This window comes from Falco cherrug, chromosome 6, assembly GCF_023634085.1.
Source record: "Falco cherrug isolate bFalChe1 chromosome 6, bFalChe1.pri, whole genome shotgun sequence".
Lineage (NCBI taxonomy): Eukaryota > Metazoa > Chordata > Aves > Falconiformes > Falconidae > Falco > Falco cherrug.
In genome coordinates this window covers 70591997-70616575 of record NC_073702.1, presented here as the reverse complement: position 1 = coordinate 70616575, position 24579 = coordinate 70591997, and positions in this window count along the sequence as shown.

Sequence of the window (24579 nt, the reverse complement as noted above, 5' to 3'; positions counted from 1 at the left end):
GAGACATAACAGGAAAAACGAGATCTCGAAAACTTTCGCGGGACAGGAAAACCACTTCCTACGCCGTTCTATTTCTGCTTCCAAAATTCTGTTTGGTGGTAGTTTCAGTGAACTCATTCTTCCTTTGTGTGCCATATGATCCACAGTTGTTTTCTAAATCACCAAAAGCCATTGACAGGCTGTGTGGTTTTGATTTAGGACAAAGATGTTCCTTTTAAAAAATCATTAACTCGAAATATAGCAGAAAAACAAAAATCTGTGTTTACCTTATTCTTCGCCTTCCAAAAATTTTATGAGAACAAAAAGCACTTATATCTGCACTATTTATAGATGTAAAAGAAGATTAAACAGAATTGTGTTTATCTCAAATTAGATAGCCGGCATTGAACTGAAATGAGATGCACAATATACATATATATTCACGTACACATAATATCGTCTGAACCATGTAGAAACATTTCAATACCTTTCACAGATAAACAGATCTGCAGGTATGTGTGGAGAACAAATATATATAGAAGTACATACAATTTTAAAATTAAAATTATTTATTTTCAAATGTTCTGTAAAAAGAACAGACAACTACACATTTGTAGTTTGTATTAATTTTGAACTTTCCAAGTTTTGATTACTTTTTCAATATTTATCTACTTCCCCCCAGATGTTAGGTTACCTTTTTCCAAGGACACAGGATGCTGTATTGCTAAAATACCCACAAATTTACAGGGCCAAACAAGGAGGAAGATTAAATGGTACAAGCACTTATTGCAAGAATAGTATTTTCCCCCAGGCCAAATGATATTGTCCAATAATATGAGGCATGCAAAAATACAGAACAACTTTTCAAACTGAACTCTGTTTTCTTCTGGTGCAATAAAGCAATTTTGCAGTTGGCTCAAATGATGACTGGAATTTAGAAAACCTCAGGATGCTGTGTGTTTGCTGACTTGAAAGCCCATTCATAAATATCACAGTATGAATTCCTGGATAATGAAATGCCAGTAGTAGCTAATGGGGAGTTGACCATCCGTCGCTGCCTCTTTAGGCAATAACTTGGGGACAGGTAAAAAAGACCTCAATAAAGTTCATCAGGAAAACAAGAGGAAGTAGGAAATTCAGCAGCACATGGCCTTAGAGACCCTGCTGTGCTCTGGTCATCTGTTGGCAATGGTTTCTGCGGCATTAGCAGCAGCTTCTGGCCACGTATACTTGGAGGAAAGTTTGGTTACCAGTATATTAATCATTGTACCTTACTACAGCTTGGACCCTCCTAGCCTAGAAAATTTTGATTATTGCTGCCTTTTCAATTAATGTAATAGGAAAATAGATTAGGAAAAGATATGGGAGGATAACCTACTCCATCCTCATGCCTCAAACACTGTCAACTATTTATCCTGACAGACATTTATTCAAATTTTTCTTAAAAACACCAGTGAAGTAAGCATTTCAACTCCCTCAGGGCTTTAATGTTCATGTGGTTCACACTGGCACAGGGAATAGTTAAAATCTTTCCTCTTTGCATCTAGTTTTTATATTTCTGTGTATCTAGCCTATGTATTTGAAGACTTGCAGTAAATTTCTCCTAGTCTTCTCTGTTTTCTGAATTAAACTACTCTGCCTCCACCATGACCAGTTCCTTACAGACACTGACCTTTCCTGTTCCTCCTGACATTTTCACCAACTGGTCCATAGATTCCTTAAAATGAAGACCCTTAGGTTGGATGGGATGTAAATAGCCAAAGAAGCAGAAGCAGTAGGAGCAGAAAATTTGTGGCTTGCACATGACAGTCTCTGTACCCATTAATATGATGCTTGCCTTTTTCTCAACATCACAGCATTGGTGACTTGGGTTTGGCTGGTTATCTGGTACAACCACAAGGTGCTTTTCAACAGAACTGTTGCATAGTCTGTCATTCCTCAGTCTGTTCATGCAGTTGATTATTCCTGCATAAATGAAAAAGTTTGCATTTGAGTGCATCTGTTTTGTTGGCGTTTTTTTCCCCAAACCATTTCCTTAGTTTTTTCATTTTGAATTTTAATCCTGTCTTTCTGTGTAACTCACCCCATATGCAACTGTAATAAGCATGTTTCTATTTTATCATCCACAACATTGGCCAATATACCTTCAAAACATCCTTCCAGTCTGATAGTAAAACACTGATAAACAAAATTCTAATACCATTTTTATATCCACTCAATGAATCTGTAGTGCAGTTCATGTTTCCAAAGCCTGGTCACATGTAATCACTGAGGATAAATGAGTCGTTAGGGGAGTGAAAGTGCGGTGAGGATGTAGGTGATAGTGGTAGGTTTATCCATGCATTCGTATTTTAACTAAATCAAACTGGTATGATGATGAGGTTTGGTTCTAAACCAGAAGATTTTATTAACCTCTCTCATTTTGCTGTAAAACTAGTGTGTGTTTCTAAGCCCTTTTTGGACTGATACACCAGGTTTTATTGGACTCTTCCTTCTCTCACATACTCTGGCAGAAGAAGGTTGTGTGGGAATTGCCGGTCTGAAATTGAGACGGTTCTTAGGTGAGGCCTCTCCTTTGATGATAGCTTCTACTTAGATGATAGCTCTTTCAAACACTTAAAATATTACATGAACGTATTATTATCTGAATGCTTAAAGCACTGAGTTCAAAGTTTATGTCTTCACCTTTAAGAACAAAAAGTCAAAAACTATCTGCCAGATTTTTATTCAGAGCTACTAAAATGGAACTATTCCTGGTTTATGAGGTTTCAGACAGACAGATCTTTGATTCTGTGAAGTTGTGTGTGACTTCATGAGAGACCCTTTCATAACTCATTCAATCCAGCAGTTCTGCTCATCCTTGAACTTTTATTTTGGTAACTGAAGTGATCAGAAAATGTACAGGCCATGGGAACAGTTTAAAGCAGAGTCAGCTTAAATTAAGTGTGGAATATAACTACACACACACAGAGACCGGTTGTTTTCCCCATAGATACACATATACAAAAAGATGTGATATAATTCTGCATTCCTCACCATATGATAGTCAGTTATTTTGAAGTAAGAAATGGATAGAAGGATAGACAATTTCCCTCCATACATGTGGAAAAGAATCCAGACTGTCCAGGAAGACATTATTTCTTGGTAAAATACTCTGTGTGGTTTGGTAACGTATTGAAAAGAACTTCAAAAAGCCAGATGGTTCTCCCTGTTATTTTAATGTTATTGTTTAATGAGTGGCCCAAGAAATGCATTTAAGTAAGCGAATAAAATCCAGTTGTTTCATCATTGTGTTATCTTAAGCAAAAACAAATAAATAAAAGCATACCAGTAATGAAATGTTTTCGCTGTAAGAACTTGGTAGAGTAGTAGTGCCAAATTCTGCAGTGATGTAAACTGGATGGATGCAAAGCAGATGTAACTTCATCTGCTGATTGCAACTGAAAGCTTTTAAAATTTGCTTGGAACATATTTATGCCTTGAGATGCATGAAGAAATGAAGTTCAGCTGAAGTTTAAGGAGTATTACCATTTCTCTCGACCAAATCTTTTTGTGTCACTGATCTCCTCAGACAAAGGTAGGGGTTTGGCGTCAGGTTTCTTTAAAGCTCAGTTCTCTTCTTCAGATATACAGTCCTCTATATGCAGTATAACAGCTATTTAGTGTCTTTACCGATCAGTAAATCACTCAGAATACCTCACAGTACTTATAACCTGGCAAAGGAGTGTTTACCTGCTCACTCACCTGTTATTAATGACTCACACCTGATAAATATCCTGTAGCTCAATTTCTGTCAGCTAACAAAAATTTTTTTGAGCCAAGTTGAAAACAAATCTAAACTAATTATAGTGCCTATTAATGACATGTCTGTCTTGGGTGATGAACTTTAGTATTCTTGACAACATGAAATACGAATTCAGTATACATAGTTAAGAGGTTTAGACACTAAAGAGGGAGTTGGTGAGAAATTGAACACTGTAGTTGTAGGTTGTGATGCTCCAGCTCCACTAATTCTCTTCAACTCCAGGAAGACTGTGGTGAGTCACTTTTCATTAGAGAAGTTTCCTTGTATCTAGAAATTTTCTTCTGCACATGTTCCAAACTACTGCCATTGGGGGACAGAGCAGCTCCCTGCCTAGAGATACCTGAGACAGCTAATGCTGTCTCATTTATTTATATTTATATATATAAAGTGCCTATTACCACATTGATAAACATTCTTTGGAACCACCCTTGATGGCAGAGGTAAGATCAGGAGTCAGTCTGTTAGTACCTCAGCACTTCTGTTTCCAATCAATTTAAAAAAAAAAAATTAAAAAAAAGCCACAAGGCTGCTGCCAGCCTGCCTGGCTGGTGTTTAATACTGGTTTAATGCTGTATGTAAACTAAAGCATCCCTTCACCCTCATCCCTCTCCACCTTCTTCTTAATCTGGTTTAATCAATGTTCTTAAACCATACTAATCCAAAACATTGAAATAAGTGCAAAACATGGCAACTATCTTCACTTTCACTCATCACTGGAACAGGTGGCATTGAGACTATGCTCTTACGAAACAGCATTTCCTCTGAAATAAGACTCCTCGGTTCTATTCCCTGTTCAGGTTCAAATCTTTGTCTTCCAGTAACATGATGGATCTTAATCACAGAGCAGGAAGGGCTGGTCTTTATCTCTGCCATTGAAACTACCATCTAAGCTTTCTCATTTCACAGAGCCAGAAAAAAGAGGTACAAGCACTCACATTCTCCAGCACTCACTCAGGGGAAAGTCCCAGTAGCAAAATACAGGATAACTGGGCAGTAGGGAATGTTGCTTTGCACCAACTCAGGGTGAGGAGGGACTAAAACTCTTAGTTTCTATTTCCTGAGTGAGTGCTGTAGCCACTGGGCAACAGTATGAAGAGAGTAACATCAACATCATCCCCTTCTGTATCCAAAAAGACCTAGCCAATCCGTTCTCTAAATGGCAGGTGAAGATGCCTAACACAAGGAGAGGTTCCCAACTGTGAATTTGCTTCCTTGAGCAGACTCAGCTTTTGAGAAGGACAGTATTCCCGATGCCTGCCTTTTGCCTGTAATGATGTGTATTTGTCTCACTCATCAGTACTTTGTTACACATTCCATTCAAAACTCTCTCTTTCCATAGGCACTTATCATCAGCCTATAGATTTTTACTAATGAATAAGTGATAAACATTGAATGAGTGAAAATCTGCACTGTAGTGCCAAAGTCCTGGAAAATGTATCCAAAACCCTGCAGGTGGATGTACTCCAATGAATCTCACACAAACGTAGAACTGTAGCATTGATTGATGTTGGTTTCTGATGCAGAGATGCAGTTTGGAGCATCCCTTTGTAGGATATAGTTCCTGCTCAGCTAGGCACAAACAAAAGACACATAAGACTAAATATCCTAAATCACAGATAATCCATAATTACAGTCAATGTCCTTAAGTCCCAGGTCATGTAAATGAGCTTGCTCTTGTAACCATGTCAAGTTGCCTTGGAACTTGTAACTCTGTCTGGTTTTCACATACAGACCTGGTGCCCCCGTGAATGACCAGTGGTACCTAGTATTGTCAAGAAAAGTATCCTCCCATCTTTATCACTTGATAATGAGAAGTAACATTATTTTAAAATTTGTTTATAAAACAGCTCCGCTCTAAATTTTCTCAGGTTATGTTTATACACGTTTCTCACAGCTTTATTATTTTTTCCAGTAAATTTTCTATAGAATATACATGTTTAATATTCTGTTGTTATTTAATATGTCTTACGTGTATACGAGTACAAAAACTATATGCAATTAGTGTGCGCAATTAATTTTAATGTCTGCTGAGGGACATGCGTCAAGAAGATCCTCAAGGTGGCAGCGCTCTCTCAGTTTTTAAGCTCATACCCCACGCTCAAGCTACCAAAAAATAAAAGCACCTGAAAACAATGCATTGCTAAGGTGCACCTTCTTTTAAACTGTTTTCTACCCACTGGTGTACAAACGCCTTATTAACCAACCTATTTGTCTTTCCTTTGGGCCTGAAAAATGTCAGCTTGAAATCATAGGTGTCTTCAGGCATCCTTAAACAAATGCTAAAAAATAGGATGATCTAATTAAAATACTACTGGTGTTTGTTCTACTCAGACATGGGAAAAATAGATTTTCTGGACTTTTTATAATAGCTGGGCACATGCACCTAAGCTTATCTTTCAAATCCTCCTAAATATGGCTCTCATTACTTAATCCTGTACTCTTGCAGTTGTGTTCATGGTTGCTGCTACTTCTTATATCTCAGACAAATGCTTTGGTTGGCAGTATGCAAAGGAAACACTATTGCATTCGACACAAAACCTCACCACAGTCTATGTTATTTTGTAAACTCATCTTATGCACTAGCTTTTTGCTAATCTAAATTGTTTGCTACAGTTAATATTGTTTAAATATAATCCTAGCTAATTCAGTTTTAGCTATAATGAACACAGGGACTGAAAGTGTGCAGTATTCTGCACTCTGTTGTATAGAACTAATCCTACAAATTGCTTTGAGTGTTGCAAGAGAGCATTTTCTCATAAATAGTTTTTATTACTACTAATATGACAACGTTTATAAATAAGAAAAACTACCTACAGTATCTGCAGACACCAACAATTATTAAAACAGCTGGAAGTTTCTATTCTTTTATCAATTTATCCTTTGATACTCAAGCCATCCAAAGTTCTACCTAAATAGTTTTAAAGTTAATCTTACAAATTACAAATTTAGAATTGATGCATATTCTAAAAATAATGTTATGATTTATACGCTGCTGGATGCCCTACTTTTACTAAAAAGAACCAAACTGCACATTTGTTACCTTTATGCTAATATCAAAGATCATTATTAAGCAAACTGGTTTGTTTAAAATGCTGAACAGAAATAAAATTTAAAAGATATTAAGTTTTTCAGTACTACATGTGAATAGTCCAGTCTGAGAATTTGCTTGGTCCAATTGTTTTTAGGAAAACATCATCCATATTTCTTATCTCCGTATGCTTTTAAGAAAATGAGGATTGAAATCCATGCATTGACTTTCAGATTTATCTTTTTATAAGATGATTCAATTTCAAAAGGGCTTGAAAGTAGCAGATAATATTTTCTACTAAAGGTTCAGGTGGAAAACCTGCAGTTTGGTGTGATAGCAGTCAATTTTTTACATTTTCCAGTCTTGATATTTGTGAGAGTTATCTTGGGCAAAGTAGCTACAAATGCAAATTCAGAACCAGACTCCTTCCCTACCTTAGAAGTTGTGAGTATTTTAACAAAGCACATCTCTAGAAACTATCTTAAAGATGGACAACAGCTGGAAGACACAGCTTGATTAAAGATGGGAAGCATAAAATCAGGCAAGAGATCTTATGTTTGAAGACATTACTAACATGATAGATAAGGAGAAATCAGTAGATGTTAATATACAGTTTGGTTTCTGAGACACATTTGGCAACCTCTCACATGATTAAAATAAAGGCCAGTTTAAGGGAAAAAAAAAAGAAAAAAATAAATGCTAAATAAAATAGTATTAAACCTACCTGCAAACAATATGAAAGACTCATTTGGACAACTTGCTTGGACAACAGCTTCGTTATTTATCTATGTTTTTTTCCCACTAAAGTTCTAAACACATGGTAATATATAGAAAATTAAATGTTAAAACATGATGAACAACCTGTTATACCATCACATAAACCCAAAAATAAATGAGGGGATATAATCTGTGGCAATCCTTAGGTACAAACAACCTCTTAACAAATATCATTCCTTATTTTTCTACTCTACAGGTTTCTCCACTATATTTTTCCCTTTACAGAAAGAATGAATGACATGGGAGGCACCAAGCTCTCCATGTTCCAAGCTGTTAGCTCTGTTTCATAAGTTGAACTCTAATAGTCCTCAAATGCTGGAAAGGTAACAACCACAGAAACCCATACCTGGACATCAGAATACCAGAGTATTTGCTTTCCTTTGTAGAGTACATAGGCACGTTGTAATGTCTTAATACTGCACCATGCTTATACTTCATTCCTTCTTCTTGTATTGATGAATAAGAACAACTTTGAGGCAAGGAGGCGATCTGAAAAGGTACAAATGGTAGGTACCTCACCGCTCTAGCAGGTCATTTAGACACAGGTTCTGTTTTGCAAAGTCTATGTGACTTAGTTACCTAAATCTCCTATAGTCTGCAAACATTTTTGAAAACAGACTCATCACTTGTTTTCACTAAGAAAAAGATGTGAAGTGTTTCTCTTCTACTTGTTACTCTCAGAATAACATGATATTCTATTGGAGAAGTTGCAGGTTTCTGCAAAGTCTTACTATCCAATGGCCTTACTATGCAAAGTCTTACTATCCTTGTTTTGTGCAAACAGGGGCAACGGCACTGCAGGCTCTTTGTTTTAGGCACCTCTACAATTGTTTATGCTAGAGAAAATTATTTTTTTTGCTAGTTCATTATGGGTGTGATTTTTAAATTTCTCTTTCTTGCTCCCAGATCACTGAAGGGTGCTCTGAAAATCTCACTAAATGCCTTCTGTATTTCCTATTACCTGAGGTCATATTTTTGCTTTAAGAAAAGGATGCATAATTTTTCCTGCACTAATGTAAGGCATAGGTAATGCTAATGCAGTTACAGATTTTCTTAACATTAGCTATTTCACTTTGAAGAGATGTGGAGCACAGTCTATTAGTTTTAGCACCACACAGTATTATTACAGCTTTTGGGGTGCAAGAGGGGCTTGTACCTGGGGGATAGAAGCAGTGGAAGACAGATAAAGAAATAAGACTACCAGGTAGCTACTGAAGTATTAACAAGTACAAACAGGTGAAGTTAGCATAAACAGAGTGTCAAATCCATTTTAACCTAGTGCTCCTTGCTGACTCTATATGCACTGTGCCTGTAACCAGTCCCAAACTTTGATTTGGTATAAGCTGGTTTGCAGGAACCAAGAGTACAAGATCTCACACTGAAGGAAGAGAAAGAGTACTCATAAGTGCAGAACATCAGATCTAGGTGAGTCAAAGACCAAAGAGGAAGCAGACGTAGATTTGTGCCACCCTGGCTCTGAGCACTCAGAGAGGCCCAAAGCAGTTGCCTCAGAGCTGCTGTAACTTTTTGTTGACTATTTTAGCTGTCAAGGATGACCATGGCATAGATGTATCTCAGAAACACATCTTTGCTTGGAAATTCCCTTCACACAACACAGCCTGCCCACCCACTATTTTTAGCATAGTCATGACTGCTCAAAAAATATTTGGGAATGTATTAGTCTGTCTGGAAACACTAATTCATTCAAACTATAAACCTAACAGGTTTTTGGAGAAAAAAATTTTAATCATATTTGTAAAACAGAATAACACACACTTGAACATAGGTTCCTCATATCTCAGACAAGTGACCTACTGCTGAACTAGTAGATTTTCTTTTATCATTTCATTCTGATAAAAAATCAAATCAAATTCCAATACCTAGAACTTTTAATGAACTATTTTTTTTTCACATGGAAAATGGCAACACTTTTTAACCTCATACAATTTGACTGAAAATTCCCAAATCCTACTGTGATGTGCATTAGAACGATACTGCAAGTGCTGCTCTTCCCACATGTGACTGAGGCTGCTTGTCTCATTGCGCACTCTGCTCTCCTGTCCTGCCGAGATACTCTATAAATCTTCCCTGGGCATGGCTTCCATGCTTCTCCTCAAACATGGCACCCTATCAGAAGAGATAAAATAATCCATGTACAGCACAAATACGGGGCTTTCAGAATCCTGTAAATAATGTTCAGTGCATCAATGTACAATATTTTAAAAAATAAACAATCAATTTATCTAACAATAAGGATAACTTTTATTCAGGAAGATAACGGAGATTTGCCCAGCCTCTGCTGAAATTTCATCCTGCTTATTCCCTCAGAAGGATTTTCCTGTAACACTTCTTAAAGTAGAAATAATTATGGATTTCTCCTACTTGTTCTGCAGTGACATTTTTATTTTTCATTTCTCAGTTTTGCCTCCTGTGCAGCAGGCGCTTCACCTTCAACTCTGGAGGATTGCCTAAAGGCTTTTTCATTTAACTGCTGCTACATGCCAGTGCACAAATTGCCTGGCAGGGATGATGTGGATTGATAAGGCCTATATCTTACAGCAGGAGATTTAGCAGCTATCCAGCTTTTTAGAGCACATACAGCCCGGCTCCACACTGAATATGGGTCCCGTTTTTGTACCATGATGTACTGCTTCAGAGCAGTGGAATTAGCTCAAGATGTTAATGACTAGAAATTACTGATGGCAAAAATAAAGTGAAGTGGCACTGTCTGCTATTTCTGTTTCCAAGATCTGTACCCTCACGTCTCCAAAATTGTAAGAAACACCCCAAAACTATTCAGATGCTGCTTAGTTTTTACAGAGAGTTTTGAAATACCTCTTTGACACGTCAATCACAACACAGGGAGAATTCAAAGGTGTGAAATCAGTCAAAGTAGTTCACAAATCCTACCTGGAATCTTGATGTCCTACATTTCCCCCAAAGCTTTCTGTGACTGTAGAAACTGTGCTACCATGAATGCCCAGAAAATAATTCAGTTGCATTCCCTGTAAAGCTGTTCCTAACTTGCAGACAAAACTTCTTTACTGCCCGATATGTACCCTGAAAGCTTTTGGTTCAGCTCAGACCATAGGCAGGTGTGTGCTGTATGGTGCTGTGCTTGACACCATTTTGGCTATAGCATACCTTCCAGAAAGTATCCAGGCTTCAAGGGTAGGGGAGACCTTATAGCTTCACAGTTTACCCTCATAATTAAGAAAGCAATTGCTAAAAGCACTGCCACTCTGTCTGAACTTGCCTGATTTCAGCTTCACCCACTGCATTTTGTTACATTCTTTTCCCTGGCCTAAAAAGGTTTAGCATTCATGGGTTTTTTCCTTTTTCCAAGAAAGTATTTTTGCGTTGTCATCAAGTCACTCTTCAACTTTCTTTTTAGCATAGCTAATGGACTATGTTTTACAGCCAGTAGAAACTATAGCTGCTCCTTCACCAGGGAATATAGGTCATCGCTCTTCTACATAAGTTTTCCAATATCCCTTAAAACTGGAATTCTATACCAGCCTTCTATAGCATGTCAAACATGACAGTGGCATGTGACACTTTTAATCAAATTCATCTCTGGCTTTGCTTTTTTAAAAGATGGCCTGACAGGGAAGGGGATCTGTGCTGGTCCCACCTCCAGGTAGCAGCCTTAAACACTCCACCTGCAACGTTTAACTCCTTTAGAAAGGGGAGGAGGCCTGGGTTCTGGTGGACGTTGTCCTATAACAGCTTGATTTAAAATAATAAACCCCAACAACAACAGAGAATAATTTAGGGACCAGTGTTTGGAAGCCCTTATTCAACAGAAGTATAATCACTATGCTACAGAGTAAAGGCATTTAATTACTTTCCTCCATCTCTGGCATTCATTTTAGAGTGCTAATATGCTCCAGTGGAGGAGAGTCTTTTCTCGTGCACTGAGAAGTAATGGCAACATCCTACAGAAAGGAGTTTTCAGAGCCGAATAACCTAAATGATACCTGCCTAGATCAAATCACCTACTTGCTAGTCAAGTGTCCCTGTTACATGTGTTAAAGACACTGGACACTGTTTAAGACATTATGTTCATTTTTGAATGGATAGAAATGTCTAATAAATAACAAAGAAACAGTTCTGGGAACTCAAGGGAAAAACAGGAGTTCAGTCATTCCTCTTATCCTCAGGCATTCCCCATTAGCCTAATGGAGGCAGTTGTCTGCATGGTGTGTCAGCTTTCCAAAAGTTTGTTTAACGATACCTAATTCTTCCCCACTGATAGACCGGGAGACTACTTCTTTGAGACTTTCTTTTCTTTGAGTCACCTTCCAATGGAAATGTATCTTTTGCATATCTTGAAATGATGTTTCATGCCTTCTTGTATCTTAATTTTAGTTCCTGAACAGATTATGACCAGATCTAAGTGAGCTGTGCAATTCAGTTTCAGAAAATGACAATTGTATGAAATTCCCTTTAATCAGTCAGAAGCCCTCCCCCACCACCACCATTTTTCTGACCTCTGGGAGTAATACCAGTCACTACAAAGCTTATTCATTTTATGTTCTTTTCCATCTTGTGCTCAGTTTTTTCGCCACATGCTGAGTTAGACTCATGACTGCATTTACCCTTTTATAATAGTTAGTCTGATGCTGTCATGGCTGCTTCTGATCATTTTCCAGTATGATTGACTAACATTGTGATCAGATGCAACAATTTATACTGGTTACCACATACTCTTCCCCTGGACTGTGATCCAGCGGTCCTTGATTGCAATCACTTTCAATCTTCATGATTGTCTGTTTTTTCCTCTCTGTTGTGTGGAGTACTCATGCAAATCATTAGTATCTTTATTTCTTGCTCAAAACTCTTCCAAAATTCCTACAGTCACCTTTATCCTGGCAGTTCCTAGTGAATGCATTCCTAGGGAATGCCCTTTGGTATCAGTGTATACTGTCACCTGTATTGATTGACAGACAACTTCATAACCCCTTCTAGTCTTGCAGTTGGTGTTCATATTTCCATTCCATTAGATAACCTGCTATCTGGTTACCCTGATTTGCACTGCTGATTTCTTGGCCCACTCGTTATGCTGATACAAATTTTTGTAAACAATTAAAAAAAAAAAAGTTACTATGTTAAAAATGTTTTAGGTCATCCCAAAATTGTCTACAAAGTAAAGTCAAATTTGTTAAATAATTTAGTGAAAAGGAAGAATATAGATCAAGTCAAAATATGATTGCCAAAAGTGCAGAAAGGGAGACTTCATTCATCTCATTGATCTCTGCCCCAGTTGTAAGCACTGTAAGCATTTAATTTCCCTTTTTCCTGAAGGGAATAGAATTCACATCATGATGCCAAGCATCATCATGCTGTTTAGCATTTTGTACAAAGGCTCCAACAAGTGGGCTTCAGAATATCGTACAGCCTGTAGTGGTTATGGCACTCAGATGGGTGGAGAAACAGCAGTCCAGATCTCCCTCACAAGCATGTGAATGACAGTGTCTGACCTCCCAGCTGTGTGCTCTAACTGGAGAGAATTGCAGGATGGATTCCTGTCACACAAGCTTGTGGGAGCTGTTCATTTCTCATTATAAAGCATTTCTAAACTCATATTAGAGTTCTGAACTGCTTCGGTTAGATGACTTCCAGGTCTTTTCCATTATGTATGTTTTGTTTGCTTGAAGTTGTCCCTTCCAAAGATAAAAAAGATAATAATTTATCCCTTATTTTAAAATATTTTACACAGAGGAAATGTTTCACAGAGTGGAATATGTAGTATTTTGCCCTCTTTCAGACTTGTGCTGATTTTGTCTTATTAATGGGTAGATAATCTACGTCAGAAATGCTGCTGGAAGTTTCTTGCCACCTGCAGTGAAGCTGTTTGAGTTTTTCTCTCTCCTTGGTCCATTGAATCTGTAATTATTAGACCCTTGTTCCCCACAAGCATCTAAAATATTTTTACAGGACTTACTGTCTGTCTCTCAAAGTCTTTGAAGTGCTTTCCAGAGACTGAGTTGCTGATTGCCACCTTGGGCTTAGTCAGGACAATACAGATTTCCTACTGCAAGAACAAAACCTTCATCAACCCCATGTTCATTTTTTTAGTAATACAGAGAGAGAACAGTTATAGGGAAGTCTGACAGTAGCATACTCACATAATATAACCCCTTACTAGTTGTTGATTTACATATTTTCATTCCTTCTCATTTTTCTATGGAACTTGGTTGGGTTCATTGCAGCAGAGGAAAGCACAAGAAAAGAAAAATTGCTTTACCCTGGCAAGTACACGCTACCGACAGGTACACAGCAGCTGTTCAATCTTAGCATCAAGATTGTGGACACACACACAAATCGCAAGAAGGAATACTTATTTCAATGCTGGTCACAATGCTCTGACAACAATTTGTTATAAATCCTTTCACAGTCAGCCCAGATAAGATGAAGGCATTTTTGTTGGTGGTTTCAAAAGATCATTCATTTTTCCTCTGAAAAAGGAGGTAGAAAACTAAGCTATCTAGGTTATTAAAATCCTTATGCTTGAGCAATTATACAAAATTAAAAAAAAAACAAAACACCAAATTTTTCCTGTCACTAGAATATACAACAAGTCATGACAATTATAGCAATGTATGTAACCTTCATGTACAACTTCTACATTTCAATGTATTAGGCAAATACAAAGCGATTCAACAATATCACTGTGACAGTTAGCTTGAAGACCAACAAAATTAGTGAAGCCTGTTTTCCTGTGCCTTTCAGTCTTGTCACTGACTTTAGTATCTAAGCCATGCAAACACCAAGTTAAGCATTTCCCTGCCTGGGCTAGTTACAGGGGTTTTCCCCCACATGAGCTGTCCCAGCCTTCAATAACACTGGAAATTCACCCACCAGCCCATCCCTCCATCTTCACTCCCACTCCAGTCCCCCAATCTAAAAGACCTGTTTCCATCAGGAACAAGGCCATATTTTGGTATTATTTACCCATGAGCATATTTAAAACTTAAACCTACACTTAGCAAAACCTTGGTGGTCGTGAACATTGTGATAGATTGCTTGTTAACTTGGGATCAAACCAGAATCAAACTGGCCATGGCAGTTGGGAGCTACAGCCAATATATCATAGGTCCTGTCAAGGCACTTTCTCAAAAAGCCTTCTGGTCTATATTCATAGAAAAATCTGTGAACTCTTAATTCGTCAACACTGTCCTACCCAGAGGTGTAATTTAGGGTCCTCAGCCAAGTTCCTCACTCAGTAGTGGGAGAAAATCTGCCCCCCAAAGAGAGACAAGGGCCAATAAAACTAGGAAGTAAGCTGCCTACAAATATATCCAGATAAAATTCTGAATAAAAAAGTGCATGAAGACACTGCCAAGGACTAAATCCTTGTCCTTCAAACACCTTCACGTGCTTTCCTTCAGACCTAATATATTGGGATTTGTAGGGAAAGTTGAGGCTTTCTGTCTTGAATCTTGTTTTGGAGTCAGGCACAAAAATCAGGTCACCCTTTCACAAAAAATCCTTCACAAACCCCAATAAACGAATGAAAAAGAAGCTCTAAGACATGAAGTACTCTTAGGGAAAGCCCACTAGTTTGGTGATTAGAGCACTCAGCTCAAGAACTGCTGATCTGTCTTCAAACGCACACCCACTTGATTTGAATCAAGATCACTCATGTCTCAGGAGAGTGCCTTCACCACCAGATTATTGATTATATAGGGGTACACCCAAAAGATTCAGCCCAATGATGCAAATTAAATTATTACTTATAAATAAACAAACAATGCTCAGAGCTTGGAGCCTGTCTCATATATCGGCACACTAACTACCAGCTTTGAACATTAAGCTTTTATTTTTAGTTCTTTGATGAAGTCAGCATTTATTACAGGACATTTGCCGCTGGCTTTTCCCTGGGATCTGCTCTTCAACATGTGGTGCTTAGTGTGTTCATACATGGGCCAAGAAAGAGGGCAAGCACTGCAGTAACATCAGTGTGTGGCAGTGAAAGCTAAGCGAATTGACGGTAATTACTGAGTGAGTAGGTGATGAAATAGCAGATTAAATTCAATGTCAGTGCATGCAGAATAACACACTAATGGAAAAATAACTGTAAGCATTCAGCCAAAGAACCAGACAATGGAATATAAATTAGATACTTTCACTCATGAAAGGGATCTTGGAGTCACTGTAGATAGTTTTCCGATTTTATCAATTCAGTACTCCTCAGTGGTCAAAAAGCAAGCAGAGTGCTAAGACTTATTGTTATGAGGAAGGAATAGACAACTAAGTAAAAAAAGTCTTTAACACTTCTTGGAGTTATAGTTGCAACATATCAAACAGGATACAGTTAAAACAGTACAGAGAAAGATGAAAAGGATTACAAGAAGATAAGAAATTAAATAGACGAGAATAGTTCAGTCTGGAAATGACTCAACTGAGCAGGCAATAGATATGAAAGAAGAATATAATATCCTGAATGCCAGAGAGAAGATGAGCGGGAAACAATTATTCGATGTTTCACATAGCTCAGGATGTGGAAGACACCAAATGAGATGATCAGATAACATGTACAAAGGAAACCAAAGGAAATTCTTTTTCCTAAGTAAAAATCACATGCAGAAAGTATAAATGAGATCAAAAAGATCAAGAAAATTTAAGAATAAAACTGTCAAGGGTTATTAAATGCCATGATCCTGATACTACTTGTGGCTCCAGATATCTTGCAGGTTGAGAACTAGGAGAGACCATCAGGGAAAGGCTGCTTTGTACTTCCACTGTTCTCTGGTGTGTCGTTTGCTTGTCACTGGCACAAAGCTGGGTGGACTTCTGCCCTTAACCATCATGTTCTTTCTTATGTTCTTATATATTGTGATAAATGCTTGGTTTTAAGCAACAGAGCAGCTTTCTGCAGGTAGAGAGCCAGTGAAGTATTTACAAGTCCAATGCCTGACTCGATCTCCTGTGATATGGGAAACATTTTTCAGACCCAGCTCTGCCAGGTAGAAGAGGGATTCAGGCATTGATATCTCCCAGCCAAGGCAGGTACATTTTGGGTATTGCAGTGTCTTCTACAGATTGCTTTACGCAGCAACAGGTCACAGACATTTCAGCTACGTAATGAAGGAAAATTTTAACAAGTTCTGTCTCACAGTTTGCTGGAAACAAAAAAACCACGTTTGACTTAAACCATAATATTTTGCATTTTAAACTTTGTTGGAAAAATTGCAGTATATCTAAGTTATTTTATATGTCTGTTGAAAGCAAATAGAATGAGTAAAAATATAAAACCCAGCTGATATTTGTATGCATTCCAAATTAAAAGCTCAGTAACTTTTCAGATATTTTTTTCTTCGGACACAAGAAGAATCAATGTTTTCAAGTTAAAATAGAGAAGAAATTGTAGAAATAATAATCTTATTCACCTGATAAGCTTTGAAAGTTTATTTATGTTATATTTATGTTTATAAACTCAAGAAAAAAAATATTGGTATTATGCTTCTGACCTCAATTAATTTGATTACTGCTATTTCCTAGTTGAGCTAGTGGTGTGTGGTTCTTTTGTGTCTCATCATTGCTGGGCTGAAATGCTCCAAATCATAAAGCTCATTTTTTTCACAAATATTTCATTCAACTAAGAACTCATCCCAGAAATATATTGGAATATTTGATATTTTTAAAAAGTTTCTTAATAAACAAATAGCTATTAGATGAAGAATAAAATTTAAAAATACATGTAGAAAAAAAAATTATGTGTTGGAAGTGATCAGTCACATAAGACTTGTAAGGAATTTGGCACTGAGGAAAGAAATTGCAAAATTCTGCAACTATTGACATAAAATATTTTGGCAAATACTTAAGAGAAAAAATTGTTTCCAGAGAGCATGGCTGGTATGGAAATTATTTGCTAGCCAAATGTTGCTAAGCAAATAATTCAATCAGTCTCAATTCTTCAGTTAATGACATCCTTTGAAAATTTTGACAGTCAAATACTGTTTGTAAAGAGTATATTGAATTAAAAGTCAGAATGATATTTTTCCATAAGAGAAAATATTAGCAATAAATTGAGCACCCATCTAATTGTTTTTGTTTTACCCTAGACTTATTGTCCATAATTCTTACAATTTCCCTTCTATAGCTGTGAAAACAATCCATCCAAGTTGAAACATGATATGAAGTATGTGTCATGTTGTTTCACAATGTGGGTTAAAACTTCTTTCTAAAGCACACTGAAAAATGTGTGGGTTTTGCTGTTAATTTTCTTAGTGCCAATAATACTTTCCAGTGATGGACAAAAACCTATAAAAAAGAGTCTAATTTAATTATACTTAAATAACTAGGGTGCTTTTAAGAGTTAAACAAATACTCTTCTGTGACATTGCCTTTACCACAGTATTTCCTAAATTTAGAATGTATGTGTACCACAGGGCTGTATTTATACCAAGTCATGGTAAATGTTTGCTTTTTAATATGGTATGTTCACTATGTGTTTATAAAAATGAACAGAAGAGGAAACATTGAAAATGGATAAAAAATATAAGGAAAAACTGAAATATGAGAAGAAAATCAAGATTTACATAGAGAACAAAAAATGAAACATGACTCTTACTCACATTTTTTAGATGTTATGAGGTGCAAAAATAGAGTAGTGCGATGTGAATAGCACCATGAACAAATTATACCAGGGTGCAAGGTAGCACAGAGGCTTGCTCTGCTAAACAAGGTAAGATCCTGCAGAAGGCATTCAGATTATCAGTGGACTTAGGTGAGGCAGGAGGTGCCAAGCAGAGAAACTAGAGCAACTTTAGCCTATTTTAAGCATGTACATTTAGCAGGTGTCAAAATATCTCTATTGAGTTCTGGAGTCCTGCATGTTAGAAGCAAGTTCTCAGCTGGTGGAAAATGTATCATGAAGTCAGCCAGCTGTAGCATAAGGACTAATTTAAACTTTAAGGACTGAAAAGAGAACAGTTTTTCATCCTCAAACCATACCCGTCAGAGTGTAACAGCCACCTTAACAGCTTGGAATTCTTCTATTCCATGATATGTTTTGGAACTAGCTCTCAGGGGGCCCGATCAAAAGCCAGAAATTGTATCCGGTAGAAGATTCTAGAAAAAAGAAAATAATTTTTTTTCTAGAAATTTCTAGAAAATTTCTAGGGAAAAAAAAAAAAGAAAATATATTTTCTATGGAGAGAAAAATCCAAATACGTTTAGTATTTACACAATCAAAATACTTTGTTCTGAAAATTTCATCTCACCGTTTCCAGCTCTTATAGAACAAAGAGGACTTGGCTTTACAGGGTGGGAACCAAGATGCTCAGGTGACAGCTTTGTGACAGGGAGCCAGAAATCCCAGACGTCTCAGCTAATCCTTACTCAGGTAAACTGGATGGACTTCTGGCTCAGCTTGACAGGGATCCTGCTGCTGTTCTTTTGCAAATTTGTGAAAACCTTTTGCCTTTTCACAAATAGTTTCCATTTTGAGAAACTGTCACTTTCTATTGAAAACACTCCCTCTAAAAGTCCCATTCCATTCTAGAGATAAGGACAATAATATTTAATTTTTTTATTGACTCCTCCTGGAATAAAATACTGGGTGAAAACCTGATTATTTCTGGGGTTTTTTAAAAGAATTTTACTTGGGCTATGAATTGTGGGTCCCATTCCCATTCTTTTTAGTTAATAAAATCCTGCTCTTTCAGGAAAATATAGAGACAACATGTCAAGTCTGCCATTACTGATTCTGCCTCTTCACATAATTTCCTCAGATGATGGTATTTACCATGTTTAACCTGTCTGCATTTCTGCTTCTTCTATAAAAAAGAAAAAAAAAAAAGAAAAAAAGAAAGAAAAAAGGAAAGAAAAAGAAAGGAAAAAAAATTAAAAAAAGAAAAAGAAAAAAAAGTGGGCAGTCTATGGCAAGGCAACTGTTTTAGTAAGTATAAAGCTTTATATTTCCTTTTGACATTCTTTAGCTCTTTAAAACTTTTGATAGTCAAACTTCATCAGAGTCAAATTTTGGCTTATTCCTAGATTTTATCCATCCCACATCCTGAATAATTTTAGAATATTCAGAACACAGTCATGCTACTCATTCTGATTTATAGTACTGAAAACTGACAATAACCATGAAAATATCATTTTACTGATTTTCCTTTAAATGAGCTCCCTGTGTTGGCCATCCAGAGATCTAAAGCCATGATATGCTCAAGGAAAAGTAGGTGAACCCATCTGAAGTTAAGTGGGAAGTCTAAATTCTGAACTTTTTCCTGAAGGTTGTCACTCTTTTGGTAACAAAAAGGAGAGTCAGGCCCTACTTCATATGATGTAAGATTCTCTTTGTGTTATTTCCACATAACGGTAAGAAGAGAAAGAATTTAATTGTATTTGCTTCATAGGTTTTTAAAGTTGCTAAGATTTGGACGCACAGCAGAGGCTGTCGTTCTCCGGAGGGTTGTGCAAAAATTCTTCCGATGCTGAGAAACCAACATAATCTGGGACAAACAGCCTGTAGTCATACTCCCTTGTTTCCAGAAAAAATAATTATGAGAGACATTGAACTGGGTAATAAACAGTAATCTGTGCAAGTCTAAACGTTACATCCACATGGCAGGACCTGAGGAGTCTTTATTTCATGACTGTGTGGTACGACATGAAAACAAAGTACTCGGGCAGCAAAAATTGGTGGAGTCCCACTGAAGTCCTGGGAGCCACTCTCTGTCACACTAGTAGACCACGCTGCCTGCTCTTTCTTTGTCCTTTTCAAGAGGAAGATATTCAAATGGTGTTTCCCAAGGGCTGCAAGTGGGAAAGGAAAGCTGGCTGGTGGGCACATGTCTGTGCCCAGACAGGACAGCAGCTGAGCTAGCAAGGGTGGGTGTTTGGCTTTATGTGGCCCTATTGCCATTGGCTTGAGTGATAGCCTGCCATCACCTTGGCTGGCCAAGGTAGCAGGTGCCACTGCACTGCTTTTGTTGCCTGTTGTGGCAGCAGTTATTTTTGTTGGCTGTGAGGACTGCAGCTGCTCAGCTTGCTGGAGCGGAGGTAGGGGCATAGCTTTGTAGCTTGTCTGGGATAGCTGACATGGCACACAAATCACTACTGTTAGTAATACAGCACTGCCTTTTGCCTTCATAGCACCGTTACTAGATAAAAGGACCCAAAGACAAAAGTCAGGATAGATTTTTTGCATAGATTGATCACATCAAATACAAAACTAAGCTGAATGTTTAAATGCCCCTGGCTATCATTTTTGTTCATTTATTCCTCTGTTTACATGGACTAATGGGCTAATGTTCTCTCTTAGTTAGCAAATGGTGTAAATTATATAATATTTGATCTTGATTTATTTTCTCAATCTGGAGTCCTTCTTTTATACACAGATTATCCCAAGAGGCCATTTACAACCATGAATCTATGGGCTATAATCACAGCTCTAGGAATGCTAACATGAACTCTTCTCTGCTTTACACTGAATATTCACCAGCATCTGCTATGGGATTAATATAAAAAGATTTTGCCACACATGGCAGCCAATTAACAAACAATATGTTGGTATTGTTTGGGGCTATCCCTTCATCTTCCATGCAGAATCTGTTGTGGATATCTCCAGGGGTTTAAATTGCAGTTCTCAGCTTCTCAATTTACATTTGGCCTTTCATTGACTCTTTCTGTCTCAATAGTATACTTTTTTCTTTGTATACAAATATTATATGGATGTTAACCAGGATTTCCTCTTGTGTTCTTTGGCTGTTTAAGTCTACAAGGATGACCTTTTGTTTCTTCCATCTGGATCTCTTTTCATTGAAATTGTTCTGTTGGTAAGGTAGGGTATAGAGGCATCAGCACTGTTTTCTTGGTTCTGAGTTGATATTTTTTCCTCTTCATTTATAGCAGAAATACTTTTATGTTTTACCTAAACATTTGTGTTTTGAAGCTCAGTAATACTGCTGCTTATTTATATTCCATTTCATTCATATGAAATACCATTATCCTCCACTTCTAAATTAGTTTGCCTGAAATGCAGTTTTTACTATGCCAGTTTTAATGTTTATTTTTAAATTCCCTTTTCTATGCTGCCTATAAAAGTAGATTGTTACACCGATGTATTTTTAAACATTGATGGTATGATTTTCCATTGACTCCCACGACAACATTAATTGTATCCTTTGTTCCAGTTTTCAAGATTTTTAACACACCAGTGGCTTGCTGCCACTCTCTTTCCTACACAAGTGGCCTTTTGACTTGTGCAAAACTACAAACATGCCAAGAGGTAGGCATATATTTGTGCACACCCAAGATATAAGTTCTCTCACTGGTTTCATTGGGAGTTGAAAGTGCCAAGAGCTAAGAGTATCAGACCATTATTAGGAAAAAAAAAAATATCCAGCTAACTTGAGTCATTTAAGTATAATCTGCACTCACTGTAGTTGTGGGAACATATTTCTTTCCAAGAACTGCAGGGTTGGGATTGTTTCCTTTGCCTTTACCCATTTAAAGTTTAGGCATTGGATATAATATAATGTTGTCACCTGTGCTCCTTTTACAGTTAGTAGAGGAAAAGAGGCATGTGGAGATGCCAGTTCACTGCACCATGATATAGGTGTCTGTAATAGGTGAGATTAATTGGTTTTCATGTTGTTCTAGTGCTCCCTATGGTCTCTACGCTTGTCATACCTTCTGATTTACTCTAATCTACTTTTTTACCAAATATTTTTTTAAAAATGTTTCCTTCTTTTTCCCATACCAAAGTAAATTGGATTTATTATTTTTTTAAGAATTTAAACTCATCATGCTGTGACTAAAATAAAAATCTAAAGTGAGTATCGCATGGGCATATTTTAGCACAATAATAATTTTTTATGGATGATACAATTCTATACCCCTAATTAACATACAAATTAAACTTGGGTGAAAGTTTTCCAGCATAAATGAGTAATTGAATATAATAATTCATCTGGGTTCAATTTAGACATTTTAAAATTTGATATGCAGAAAGAATTCAGACTTGAAATTCCAATATATGTCCAAAGCAAAAATTTGAGAGGCTTTGCTGGAAAGAATTTGAAAAAATTTATTACCTGAAAGGCTCTGCTGATGTGTGCTCTTTTCCCATTGAAAATGATAGGCAGGAGTAACAAGGGAGGAAGAAAATGTAAAATAAATGGAAGGAGTTAAAAACAAAAGCTAGCATAAGAAAAAAAGTAAGAGGTCACCAAAGGGAAAGACTCACAGAGCCTGTGATCTGGATCCAGTTATCAACCTCTAAAGAAAATAATGAGGTGTTATTATTTTTATTATATTGGAATGAATAAAATGAACATCTTTAACACTGTTTATTTATCTCAAAGCGAGGTCTAAGGGGAAATTCTCTGTGAAAACAGAGAACAGGAGTCATCCAAAAGCAAAATGTAAAAGCACTCATTGTATGCGTCTCTGTTTATATGGACATGGGCTTCGTTAGATCAGTCTCCACACTAAGGAGAATTTAGGAAGATGCATGAAATGGAAATCTAGTCTCTAAATATTAACCTCTGAAGGGTTCAGGGGAACTTTTATTTTGAAATAAAACAAAAGTAGAAGTAAAGCTATGTTGCCCTTGGACAGTTTTGTTCTCCTTTTAGCTATTCAGTTTTCCTCATAAACATTTTTCCTTGCAAGTTTTGAAAATGAGGAATAACCAAAAAGTGGTTCCAACATGGCTTGAGCATTTACTCAGGAGTCATCTGGAGCCTACTCAGATCCATCTCTGACCCACGTCCACTTGATTCAGGCTGAAGCTCCCTTGCTCTTGTACTGGGAGGCCACAACATTAAGCATTTCCGCTGAGTTAGGGCCAATATAAAGTGAAATCATACGTGTGTTTCATTCATTATTAAATGCAAAAGACTATGTAAACCCATAATTTTCCCGTCTCATGAAACAACACAGAAAATACAGCTCAGCTGTAACTTGTAATGAAATACGACAGCAGATAATGAGTGAAATTGTACTCCGAGTCTCAGAGAAGTCTGTTAAGAATGGGTAAAAAAAAGCCCTCATATAGTCTGTTCAAGACTCTTGAGAATAAACTACACACAGTTATCAGCACTGTCTCATAACAGTGAGGAATACAGAGAATAGCCTACCTGAGAAAGAAGCAGCTGAGTAGAAGCCGCTACCATTTTATTGTTACCTTCTTCAGGTTTAAGAACTGAGAAATATCAGGGAAGTTTATATGTATCTGTTGCCTATCATTTTTATTCCGCTCAGTAATACTGAGATTACTGTGATGGGATTTCCATTTGACTGTGTGCAGGGAGTTTAACTGTAACTTCAGTTATAATTCAACATGTCAGATCAATGATGTCAATGAATGCTGATTTGTCCCAGTAGCATTTGTTGCTATTACTGCAATAATGAAGACAGTTGGAATCACTTGATGATGTCTATGGGGAGAGCCTTTACCAGAGTTGAGCCAACTTAGAACAAGATGGTGCACTCAGTTACTTTTCTGCTAGTGTCACAGAAGTTTACAAAACACTCTGTAATTATTTACATCTTTTAAAAATACATTAAAATACTGAGCCAAAGACTGCCAATGTTCATAAGCCACCTTTACTTATGTTAGTAACAGAGATATTACACTGTTGTGACCTGTAAAAACATAAAGATGGAAGAAATTAAAAATTGTAATTTGTTTTACCTTTGCCAATGTCTCTTAGCATTAATATTTTGTATCTGACTGCATATTGCTCAGTTGAAACATTTGATTGAAGACTCATTTCAGCAACCATCACCTTTTTTTCTGTTAACTTTGAATCAGCCCAATATTTAATTTATTTTCATGTCCTTTGTTCAAAGGTTCAGTGAAGTTGCACAAAATAAAAAAAATAATATGGAAATCTAACATACACTAATTTAATATATCAATTAATCATACACTGATAAACATTTTCTAATTTAAATTGTTATCCCTCATTTTTAAAATGCCTTTCTGTCCTAACTCTTGTAAGCATTTGAAAAATAACTTCCAAGT